This window comes from Salmo salar, unplaced genomic scaffold, assembly GCF_905237065.1.
Source record: "Salmo salar unplaced genomic scaffold, Ssal_v3.1, whole genome shotgun sequence".
Classification (NCBI taxonomy): Eukaryota; Metazoa; Chordata; class Actinopteri; order Salmoniformes; family Salmonidae; genus Salmo; species Salmo salar.
In genome coordinates, this window is record NW_025549157.1 from 65,755 (window position 1) to 79,224 (window position 13,470).

Sequence of the window (13,470 nt, forward strand, 5' to 3'; positions counted from 1 at the left end):
TGACTGCAGCATGTTTGCTAGGTAAGGGAAAGGCAGTTAATATCTGTACTGATTCAGCTTACGCACATGGTGTATGTCATCTATTTGGGGCAGTCTGGAAACAGAGAGGATTTAAATAAAGTGATGGTACTCCCATTCAGCATCACGCGCAAATTGTTAAACTAATGACAGCGCTAATGTACCCTCGGAAACTAGCAATAATCAAATGTCAAGCGCACAAAAAAGGTAATGACTTTGTTATTAGGGGTAATAATGCAGCTGATGAAGCTGCCAAGAAGGCATCTAGATGTATTGTCCCTATTTTAACTGCACCTTTGATGGATATGGTTGGCATCGTGCCAATTACAACTCCGGCTGAGTTGGTTCAAATTCAGTCTCGTGCTGGAATTACTTAGCAAAATACCTGGCTACAGAGGGGAGCCTCTGTTGACAGACATGGAGTATGGAGAACACATGATGGTGCCATCCTGGCCACCACTACTTTATTGACATTGCTGATTAATAATGCACATGATCTAGATCATTGTGCAAGGGGGAGGTGATAAGAAAAATCAAAAAACAAGGTTTTTGGTCACCTTATCTACAAGCAACAGTAGATGAGATCTTGTCAAAATGTGAAATATGTGCGAAAAATAACATACGTAAAGGCATAACTACGCCCATAGGGCACATACCGGTGCCAGAAGGTCCATTCCGACACATTGTGATGGACTACGTAGACATGATAAAACCTATACGAGGTAAAAGGTACATGTTAGTCATCATAGACAGGTTTAGCAGATGGATAGAAGCAATACCGTCGGCTGATCAGGGATCGAGCACAGTGATAAAATTCCTATCAAAAGGAAGTAATACCCAGATTTGGTATTCCGTCCGAAATCAGTTCAGACAACGGTTCAGCGTTTATGCAAAAAGTTGTAAAAACAATAATACAGCAGTTAAGGATGAAACAAAGGTTGGGATGTGTCTATCATCCGCAATCACAAGGTTTAGTTGAGAGAGCTAACGGAACTCTGAAAAATAAGATAATAAAGATTTGTTTAACCACAGGGCTTAATTGGGTGGATGCTTTGCCGCTCGCACTAATGAGTTGCCGCATGGAAACTAACAGAAACACGCATTTATCACCACATGAAATGCTTACGGGTCGACCCATGCCTGTACCAAAGTTAGGAGGACTATACAAAGGTCCCTCCTTAGATATATTGCAAAAAGAATTAAAAACATATGTACAGCATCTAACTGAGATACATGAAGCTATATATTCACAGGAGAAAAGAAGGTACCTGAGCCAGGACCAGAGAGACCACTCCCAGTGATACCAGGGGATCTGGTCTACATTCGGGTGTTCCGGAGGAAGTGGAACCAGCCAAGGAGAGAAGGACCCTACGAGGTGGCCAACGCGACACCGACGGCCGTCCAGGTGAAAGGAAGTCAGACGTGGTACCATCTAAACCACTGCACCAGGGTCCCATCGGAGAGGAGGAGACAACCGCATAGAGATGAGGACACAGAGGATGCTGATTCACCAGGTGGGAGCCCGGAAGGAGCAGGAGCAGCAGAAGAGATCGAGGCGCCGGGGAGGAGTCAAGAAGTCAGCAGACCAAGTGAAAACCAGGACACGACTGATGCACCGCCGAATGCACCCAGACGAGGACGAAGGAAAGACAATGCTGGAGAAAAAACCTGCAACCAACCGATATTCACTCCTGTGGGGCCAGAGAGTCCAGGGTTGGGGGGGGAGTGACATGCCTGCTACTCCTAATGACATACCTATTGTGGCAGACCTCCTTGACGGAAGCCCTTTACAGTGGGACCCCGAAGTACCACCTACAGAATGGGAGAGACTCTTTCCTGAAATCAATGCCTTTCCAGATGGAAGCCCAATCGGGTCAGAGGAGGGAGCCCCACAAGAAGGAGGAGAAGGAGGACCCCCACAAGAAGGAGGAGAAGGAGAAACCCCACAAGAAGGAGGAGAAGGAGGACCCCCACAAGAAGGAGGAGAAGGAGGCGTACCACAGACTGAAGAAGAAGGGGATTTCCCCACAATTGATTTTTCAGCTCTTGAATGGTCCCCTTAACAGACAATTGAAGTTAGAAAGACAAGAGAACAGTGACAATGGCATGACAACCACATCAGTAGACGTTGGTGAAGAAACAGACTCAAGCACAATCAATCAGTATGGTGGAAGCAGGAAGAAACGAGGGGAACCCGCTGAACAATCTGAAAAAACTGACAATAGGATTAGCATCCCCATTCCACCCCAGATAATGACTCAAGAAGAAGTTCAGAGATCCCTCTCAATCCGGAGGATCAGACCTCCACCAGAAATAGCACTCTGTGGATGGACCTCTCATCTGACATTAGGAGAAGCCATCTGGGACTCGAAAGAATGCAACTTGACGATAACTAGAGGAGAGGACACTTGGCTGATCACCATGAACAAGCGTGATCAAGAGGAAGGTGGAGAATATATAGTAGAAATAGTGAGTACTAAATTGACTGAAGGGAATAGTGTATCCATCATCCGATTTGGTTCCACGCAGGTACCAGACCAGGACCAAACTGTGACAACAGAACAAACAGTAACAGTAACAGATGCTTTGAACACCACAGCTGTTACCACTAGATTGCCACCTACTGCCCTTACCAAGCAGTCCACTACAAGTACAAAGAGACCTGAAGTATCAGAGTCAAGGGGGTTCTTTACTGACATTTGGAACTTTCTGACAAACTCTAACAATCCATCTCGAAGAAAGGACATTGTGACTCCAACACAAGAACTGCACGAGGGTAAATCAGTGGAGAAATTAGTGAGAAATGAATGGTAGGAATGGGCTCAATATACAGCATCAAAATTAAAACTGACAAATTGCTTATTATGCTCACCCTCTCCGCTGACAGAATTAGTGGTGGTACCTAATCCTTATGATTATAGGGACTGTGCTGATTTTAATAAGAATTTTTGTCATTTGAATAGATCAGAAAGGCCCTATTGTCCAGCGGAATGTTTGTCATATTTGGGTAATTCATATTATCAAAGACATTACAAGCAAACTGGCTGGGGAAAATGGTGTCAAGAATTGGATATACGGGTGGAAGCACAAAAACTAGAGGCCCCATATAGATATCGAATAGATTATCAGCAACCATATGAATGTTTTAACAGCACAGAAGGAAGGAATGAGATGGGGAAGTTCAAAGGCAAATGTGACATCACATGGCACCTAAATAAGGAAACCGTGTGGAATGCAGACACTCCGGGAAGGGCTACTTATCAAGCAGCCGGCAGTTGGATGGGAAAACGAGTCATTCATGATAATTGTCAAAATCAAACTTTAGCACTGCCATTAACTCTTAACTGTATTGTTGGTTTAAGAGCTTGTATTCAGCATTTGACAGTAAGGTCACCTGGCCACAAATTTAAATTTGATTTGTTTGGTAATAATGTTTTGTGTGTGTTTTTCCAGGACGGTCTCAATGAAGTGTGGCCACCCAGAAGGAGGGGCTAAGACCCATGTAGACAAACTAACGGACCGATTGGTCCTGTTCTCCGCTAACTCCTCCCGCTCTTGTATGGAGCTGGCCAATAGGATCGCAGGGTGAAGTCGATAGGCCGTTCCAGGTTACAGCCAGGGCTGTTGCCCTGATAGAAACACACGATTCCCCTCTCAGATAGACATGTTTGTTCTACGTTCCATATTTTTATCTGAACGTTTTCTAAAACGTTTGTCCTGCTGAACGCATCCCCCTCCCAGGGTTCTCTGAACTACCCGCTGGGAAGGCTTCTCCTCCAGCCCTGCTTTAACACGCCTGGTTCAGATACTCTTCACCGGGACCGTGGTTGAGTTAGAGCAGGGACGGAGCTAAACCCTGCAGTTGAATTAGGATGTTCTGTCTGTCTCTCTGTCTGTCTGTCTGTCTGTCTGTCTGTCTGTCTGTCTGTCTGTCTGTCTGTCTGTCTGTCTGTCTGTCTGTCTGTCTGTCTGTATAGTAACACCTCCTAACCTGTCTGTCTGTCTGTCTGTCTGTCTGTCTGTCTGTCTGTCTGTCTGTCTGTATAGTAACACCTCCTAACCCTAACCTGTCTGTCTGTCTGTCTGTCTGTATAGTAACACGTCCTAACCTACCTGTCTGTCTGTCTGTCTGTCTGTCTGTCTGTCTGTCTGTCTGTCTGTCTGTCTGTCTGTCTGTCTGTCTGTCTGTCTGTCTGTACAGTAACACCTCCTAACCCTAACCTGTCTGTCTGTCTGTCTGTCTGTCTGTCTGTCTGTCTGTCTGTCTGTCTGTCTGTCTGTCTGTCTGTCTGTCTGTCTGTCTGTCTGTCTGTCTGTCTGTTCAGTAACACCTAACCCTAACCTGTCTGTCTGTAGGAGACTGATGTCTAACAGGATTCTAATGGAGGTGAGGAAGAGGAGGAGGATGATGATGGTGGTAGTGATGGTTCTGTGTGACCCCTGACCTGACCTCTTGTCTCCATAGAAACGCGTATCCAGATCCAGGAGTCGGTCAGAGGGAGAGACGATTATACTGGGTACACCGGGTGTACACCGTTTAGTTTATCCTGGATACACCGGGTGTACACCGTTTAGTTTATACTGGATACACCGGGTGTACACCGTTTAGTTTATACTGGATACACCGGGTGTACACCGTTTAGTTCATACTGGATACACCGGGTGTACACCGTTAGTTTATACTGGGTACACTTTTGAACTCTATCAGCATGACAGAGTGATCTCCAGCCCAGTTTCCTCGTCAACGCTCACACCTGTGTCATCGAGAGAATCACTGACATGATGTCAGCTGGTCCTTTTGTGGCAGGGCTGAAATGCAGTGGAAATGTTTTGGGGGGATTCAGTTCATTTGCATGGCAAAAAGGAACTTTGCAATTAATTATTCATCTGATCACTTAACATTAGGGAGTTTATGCAAATTGGTGTCATACAAACTAAGGCAGCAGACTTTGTGAAAATTAATATTTGTGTCATTCTCAAAACTTTTGTCTTACTCTCCGTCATGCAGAGATGGTTCTCCTGTCTTACTCTCCGTCATGTTGAGATGGGTTCCCCTGTCTTACTGTCACGTCCTGAACAATATAAGTTCTTATTTTCTATGGTAGAGTGGTCAGGGCGTGACTTTTGTGTTTGTTCTATGTTCTCTATTTCTAAGCTTGAGTTCTAGTTATCTATTTCTATGTTGAGGTTTATTGGGTTGACCTTCAATTAGAGCCAGCTGTTCCTCGTAGCCTCTAATTGGAGGTCATATTTAGTAGTGTTGTTTTTTTCCTGTTGTTGGTGGGTAGTTGTTTTCCTGTTTAGTTTATGTTCACCTGATGGAACTGTTGTCGGTCATTTTGTTGTTTTTGTATTAGTGTTTCATTAAAGTAAGTTATGAGCACTTCACACTCCGAGCCTTGGTCCCCTTTGTACGACCCTTTTGTTACGTTACAGCCTTTAAAATATATTAAATACAGAAAAATCCTCAGCAATCTAGACACAATATCCCATACTGACAAATCGAAAACAGGTTTTCAGAAATGTTTGCAAATGTATTAAAACAGGGGTTCCCTGTAGCTCAGTTGGTAGAGCATGGTGTTTGCAATGCCTGGGTTGTGGGTTCGATTCCCAAGGGGGCCAGCACAGAAAAAAAAAATGTATGAAATGTATGTATTCACTACTGGTCTCTACACCACTGTGATCTATATAGTGGTGTTTGCTGGTCTCCACACCACTGTGAACTATATAGTGGTGTTGGCTGGTCTCCACACCACTGTGATCTATATAGTGGTGTTGGCTGGTCTCCACACCACTGTGATCTATATAGTTGTGTTGGCTGGTCTCCACACCACTGTGATCTATATAGTTTATTATCATAGTTTCTCACAGATCCTGGCTTCCACTGTTAGAATGGCTGGGCGAGAGGTGGTCGGCCTTTTTTCATATCCTGAGAGAGAGAGAGGATATATTACATAAAGTTATCACAGATGCAAACAATTTAAAACACTATAGTAAATATTATTTATATTTTCTACTCTGAGAGGTTCTGAATAGAACCTGTTTCCAAACAGTATGAATAATAACAATGTCTGGGCTGATGGGCAGTTCAGTGAGTTGGAGCCTTTGATTGCCCTGCCTCTGGGAGCCTGTCGACTTGTTACATGATTACTGAGTGAAAGAGAGCCTATGAAAGTTTTCATGGAGGGTGGGTGCCCCCTGGTGGCTGAACCTGAGATCAATGAGAGAACTTGTCAGAAAAACGACAGAGTCCCACCTATTTGTCATTGTACAAATTAGAGTGGAAAAAAATGTGTAAAGATGTATACAGAGGCTCTGGAATTTGTCATAAAAATGTTTTAATTAAAAGTTAAAAAGGATTAACCTCTAGGGGCTAGGGGGCAGTATTTTCACGGCCGGATGAAAAACGTACCCAATTTAAACAGGTTACTACTCTGGCCCAGAAAATAGAATATGAATATTATTAATAGATTTGCATAGAAAACACTCTGAAGTTTCTAAAACTGTTTGAATGGTGTCTGTGAGTATAACAGAACTCATATGGCAGGCAAAAAAAACTGAGAAAAAATTGACTCAGGAAGTGGGAGAAATTCGAAATGTAGTTTTTTCTTTTGAATCCCTTGAAAAAACTACAATGACATATTAGGATGCAACGTAAATCCTGACTCTTCCATTGGCTGTCAACAATCTTTAGGAACTGCTTTTCATCCGTCATCTGTAACCGGGCAGAAAATTCTGTCTCATTCAATCCCTGGCCAATCAGAGAACAGGTGTCTTATGACGCGCATCCACGTGACTGAGCTGTTGTTTTTATTTGTTCTTGTATGACTGAATACCTACAGCCCGGTTGTTAAATTATCCCCATTTTACGTTAAAAAATACCCTAAAGGATTGATTCTAAACATCGTTTGACGTGTTTCTACAAACGGTAATGGAACTTTTTGGCCATTTCGTCTACGGATTTGCGTCCACGCCACATGGCATGGTAACATGTAGTTCTGGACGGGTCAACAAAACGGACGTATTTTCGACATAAATGATGGACTTTTGCAGAACAAATGAAAATTTTTATTGTGGAAGTGGGAGCCCATCCGAGTGCATTCCGCCGAAGATCAGCAAAAGGTCAGTAAATATTTCCAACATATTGTTAGAGATTTGTCGACGCCGTGGTTGAAGGCTAACTGTATAGCTTAGCATTGAAGGCTAACTGTATAGCTTAGCATTGAAGGCTAACTGTATAGCTTAGCATTGAAGGCTAAATTCTGTACTCAGAATATTGAACAATGTTGCTTTTCCCGTAACGTTATTTTTGAAATCTGACAAAGTGGTTGCATAAAGGAGTAGATTATCTCTAATTCTTTAAATAATTGTTATATATTTTTTTCAACGTTTTATGAGTTCTTCCGTAAATTAAATGTGTCTTTTCACCGGATGTTATGGGGAGAAAACATTTTCTGAACGTCACGCACCAATGTAAAAATTGTTTTTTTGGATGTAAATATAAACTTGATCGAACTAAAAATGCATGTATTGTCTAACATGATGTCCTAGGAGTGTCATCTGATTCAGATTGTCAAAGGTTTGTGCTTAATTTTAGCTGTATATCTGGTTTTGTGATGCATCGTGCTTGGAAAATGGCTTTTTAATTTTTTGTTGTTGCTGAGATGCTAAAATAATCTGTTTTTCTTTCACCGTAAAGCCTTTTTGAAATAAGACAATGTGATTGGATTAACGAGTAGAGTATCTTTAAAATGACATATAATACTTTAATTTTAATTTTGAGATTATTTGTATATGATACTTTATCAGTGTTTACAGTCATACCAACATGATGTATATGATACTTTATCAGTGTTTACAGTCACACCAACATGATGTTTATGATACTTTATCAGTGTTTACAGTCACACCAACATGATGTTTATGATACTTTATCAGTGTTTACAGTCACACCAACATGATGTTTATGATACTTTATCAGTGTTTACAGTCACACCAACATGATGTATATGATACTTTATCAGTGTTTACAGTCACACCAACATGATGTATATGATACTTTATCAGTGTTTACAGTCACACCAACATGATGTATATGATACTTTATCAGTGTTTACAGTCATACCAACATGTTTATGATACTTTATCAGTGTTTACAGTCATACCAACATGATGTATATGATACTTTATCAGTGTTTACAGTCACACCAACATGATGTATATGATACTTTATCAGTGTTTACAGTCATACCAACATGATGTATATGATACTTTATCAGTGTTTACAGTCACACCAACATGATGTATATGATACTTTATCAGTGTTTACAGTCACACCAACATGATGTATATGATACTTTATCAGTGTTTACAGTCATACCAACATGTTTATGATACTTTATCAGTGTTTACAGTCATACCAACATGATGTTTATGATACTTTATCAGTGTTTACAGTCACACCAACATGATGTATATGATACTTTATCAGTGTTTACAGTCATACCATGAAATGATGTATATGATACTTTATCAGTGTTTACAGTCACACCAACATGATGTTTATGATACTTTATCAGTGTTTACAGTCACACCAACATGATGTATATGATACTTTATCAGTGTTTACAGTCACACCAACATGATGTATATGATACTTTATCAGTGTTTACAGTCACACCAACATGATGTATATGATACTTTATCAGTGTTTACAGTCACACCAACATGATGTTTATGATACTTTATCAGTGTTTACAGTCACACCAACATGATGTATATGATACTTTATCAGTGTTTACAGTCACACCAACATGATGTTTATGATACTTTATCAGTGTTTACAGTCATACCAACATGATGTATATGATACTTTATCAGTGTTTACAGTCACACCAACATGATGTATATGATACTTTATCAGTGTTTACAGTCATACCAACATGTTTATGATACTTTATCAGTGTTTACAGTCACACCAACATGATGTTTATGATACTTTATCAGTGTTTACAGTCATACCAACATGATGTATATGATACTTTATCAGTGTTTACAGTCACACCAACATGATGTTTATGATACTTTATCAGTGTTTACAGTCATACCAACATGATGTATATGATACTTTATCAGTGTTTACAGTCACACCAACATGATGTTTATGATACTTTATCAGTGTTTACAGTCACACCAACATGATGTATATGATACTTTATCAGTGTTTACAGTCACACCAACATGATGTATATGATACTTTATCAGTGTTTACAGTCACACCAACATGATGTATATGATACTTTATCAGTGTTTACAGTCATACCATGAAATGATCAGTTAACCTCTAGACTAGAAACACAGACAAATCACTTCAGGATGAAGTCCAATAGATGTCGCTGTTGCACTGTAGTAGTGGGGGAACAGGAAGTTCCGCTAGGCGCACACCATTCTTTAGAATAAGGAAAACGCAAGAACTGTGCTGTCTTTTTCTCTTTATTACTACAGTCTGAGGTCGGTAACGTCAACAGTGAGGACAATCCCAGCCTGTCTCTCTCCTTCCACACTGAGTCCAAACCTACAGTCACTGTGTCCTGATTGTGACAGTGGAGCCCAGTTTGCACTGCAGGATGCAGAGATGGAATCAGTGAAGCTGGAAGACTGCAGTCAAACACTGGAGCTGAATGTCAACATTAAAGAAGAGGAGGAGGAGATTGTCTCAACATGGTCTCCATTCTCTACATCCAGAGAGCAACAGCAGGAAGATCACAGAGCTAAGAGGTCTCACCACTGCCCACATTGTGAGGAGATTTTCCCAATTCTATCAAAGCTAAAAATACACCTTAAAACACACACTGGAGAGAATCTGTATCCCTGTAATGACTGTGGGAAGAGATTCACAACATCAAGGTCTCTGACAGTTCATCAGAGAATACACACAGGAGAGAAGCCTTACTCCTGCTCTGACTGTTGGAAGAGTTTCTCTCGACAGGGAAACTTAAAAAGACATGAACGTATACACACAGGAGAGAAGCCTTACTCCTGCTCTGATTGTGTAAAATGCTTCACAACATCAACTGACCTAAAAGTTCACCAGAGAACACACACGGGAGAGAAGCCTTACTCCTGCTCTGACTGTGGAAAGAGTTTCTCTCGACTGGCCCAGTTAAAAAGACACCAAGGTAATCATAAAGGAGAGAAGCCTTATCACAGATCTGACTGTAGATTTAGTTTTTTATCAACAGCTGAGCTAAAAGGGTCGTCAGAGAACACACAGAGGAGAGAAGCCTTACTTCTTCTCTAAATGTGGCAAGAGTTTCTCCCGATTGGGAAATGTAAAAACACACCAACGGATACACACTTGAGAGAAGCCTTACAGATTGGTGTATTTTTAAATGGCCCAATGTATACATAAAGGAGAGAAGTCTCATCAGTTTTCTCAGACCAGCTAAGATTAGTCACTCCACTTAATTCTCATCCCATAAAATAATTGTCATCTTTGAATTGGATCAGATGAAGACAGCGTAGAACACTCTATTGTAATCCTGTTGGTTCTCACTGTGAGAACCCTGCAGAAAAAAGGGATCATTCTAGAATGTTAGTCTCTCTTCTCTTTACTGATCAGCACCTTGTTGATATTGACATCTTGGATTTGCAATGATGGTTGAATATCCTCTGTGAGGCGTCTCACAATGGAGTCTGATGGTTGACTGGGTGGTACTGCTTCCCTCTGCAGTTTTCTGTGGGAATGAGCTTGTAGACACAACATATACTGAGTGTACAAAACATTAAGGACACCTGCTCTTTCCATAACATAGACTGTTTCTGTACAGCACTTGGTGACATCGGCTGATGTAAAAAGGGCTTTATAAATACATTTGATGATTTGATTGGTCTCCTGTACTATGTTTCCCACCAGCTCCTCTGTCAGAAACAACTTGAAGCACTCTGCCTCAGATGGAAATGGACTCCAGACTGGGACTCATCAAAACAAACAGCAGGGCCAGGAGGGGTGAAATGACTGGCGGCCTTCCAGCTACCACAGAACTCCTGTACTTCATCCACTGTCGGTCTCCCTCCATCACCACCAGCATCTTCAAAGGGACCTGGTACTTGGTCAGTGGACAAGGGAACCTCAGATTCAGGGTTCTCAATGGCTACAAGGTTGGGGGGGGGGGCAGCTCCTCACTGTCAGAATCTGATTCCTGACTTTCAGACTCAGACTCATTGTCAGAATTTTAACAAAAATCTCCATAATTTCCACATTTGTGAGTTGTCTCCTTTTGAAAGACATTGCTAATGCTACAGCTTAGCTCACTAGCTACATACATAAACAACAACACTGAATGGCTCAGAGTGAGAGGGGACGTGATTGACTGCCGGCATGCGTCACTTGTATCAATAAATCACCATCAGAAAATGTTTTGTGAGGTAATTATTTGTGTATTTATTGTTTTATTCACATGTTTTCAATTCTGGGTGACAAATCATGCATTCCGATTCTTGCATAGATTGTAATGGGCACATATTATGTGTGTAAAATACTTATTTGAAGGTTATACTGATTATGATGAGCTATGTGTATGGAGCCATGTTTGTTGACATACAATGCATTCTGGGTTTCACGTAATCATCCGTTTGACCAAAGATGTTATAACAAAATGAGGTGAGTAAAGAGTTCACTCATTTTTTTGAGGACTTCCGGAAATGAATGGTGGGATGTGAACGACGGTAGATGACACACCCCTTCAACACTATAAACAGACCGAACTCATCTTGTCTTTTATTATCTTCGGTTTCTGTGAGGGAAAAAATGCATGGCTGCTCGCTGAAACTAATCGTCGGATTACTGTCGATTTCTAGAAAATGTTTTACCTAATTATTTCGATCAATGGTGAGCTCACCCCGTGATGTGATTAATTATACATAGTAATTGCAATTAGCTAATTCATATTGTAGTTTACGTCAGCCGAGAGTTAGAAAATATGACTGCTTGTGTTGGGTCAATCTTTCCTCAGTTAGCGATAGGACAAATGTAGCCTACATTTTTCCGGTTAGGATGATTGTGTTGTGCTATATATATATATATATATATGTACACACACACACACTGCTCAAAAAAATAAAGGGAACACTTAAACAACACATCCTAGATCTGAATGAAAGAAATAATCTTATTAAATACTTTTTTCTTTACATAGTTGAATGTGCTGACAACAAAATCACACAAAAATAATCAATGGAAATCCAATTTATCAACCCATGGAGGTCTGGATTTGGAGTCACACTCAAAATTAAAGTGGAAAACCACACTACAGGCTGATCCAACTTTGATGTAATGTCCTTAAAACAAGTCAAAATGAGGCTCAGTAGTGTGTGTGGCCTCCACGTGCCTGTATGACCTCCCTACAACGCCTGGGCATGCTCCTGATGAGGTGACGGATGGTCTCCTGAGGGATCTCCTCCCAGACCTGGACTAAAGCATCCGCCAACTCCTGGACAGTCTGTGGTGCAACGTGACGTTGGTGGATGGAGCGAGACATGATGTCCCAGAGGTGCTCAATTGGATTCAGGTCTGGGGAACGGGCGGGCCAGTCCATAGCATCAATGCCTTCCTCTTGCAGGAACTGCTGACACACTCCAGCCACATGAGGTCTAGCATTGTCTTGCATTAGGAGGAACCCAGGGCCAACCGCACTAGCATATGGTCTCACAAGAGGTCTGAGGATCTCATCTCGGAACCTAATGGCAGTCAGGCTACCTCTGGCGAGCACATGGAGGGCTGTGCGGCCCCCCAAAGAAATGCCACCCCACACCATGACTGACCCACTGCCAAACCGGTCATGGTGGAGGATGTTGCAGGCAGCAGAACGTTCTCCACGGCGTCTCCAGACTCTGTCACGTGCTCAGTGTGAACCTGCTTCATCTGTGAAGAGCACAGGGCGCCAGTGGCGAATTTGACAATCTTGCTGTTCTCTGGCAAATGCCAAACGTCTTGCACGGTGTTGGGCTGTAAGCACAACCCCCACCTGTGGACGTCGGGCCCTCATACCACCCTCATGGAGTCTGTTTCTGACCGTTTGAGCAGACACATGCACATTTGTGGCCTGCTGGAGGTCATTTTGCAGGGCTCTGGCAGTGCTCCTGCTCTTCCTTGCACAAAGGCGGAGGTAGCGGTCTTGCTGCTGGGTTGTTGCCCTCCTACGGCCTCCTCCACGTCTCCTGATGTACTGGCCTGTCTCCTGGTAGTGCCTCCATGCTCTGGACACTACGCTGATAGACACAGCAAACCTTCTTGCCACAGCTCGCATTGATGTGCCATCCTGGATGAGCTGCACTACCTGAGCCACTTGTGTGGGTTGTAGACTCCGTCTCATGCTACCACTAGAGTGAAAGTACCGCCAGCATTCAAAAGTGACCAAAACATCAGCCAGGAAGCATAGGAACTGAGAAGTG

At 42.2% G+C, this 13,470-nt stretch overlaps 1 long non-coding RNA gene across 1 annotated transcript; it reads left to right on the forward strand.

Annotated features, from left to right (window-relative positions):
* Positions 1-6,785: 6,785 nt before the first annotated feature.
* Positions 6,786-10,108, forward strand: LOC123735861 (uncharacterized). Its single transcript, XR_006765814.1, has 2 exons — positions 6,786-7,140; positions 9,523-10,108. It is a non-coding gene; the product is annotated as an uncharacterized lncRNA (long non-coding RNA).
* Positions 10,109-13,470: the final 3,362 nt, after the last annotated feature.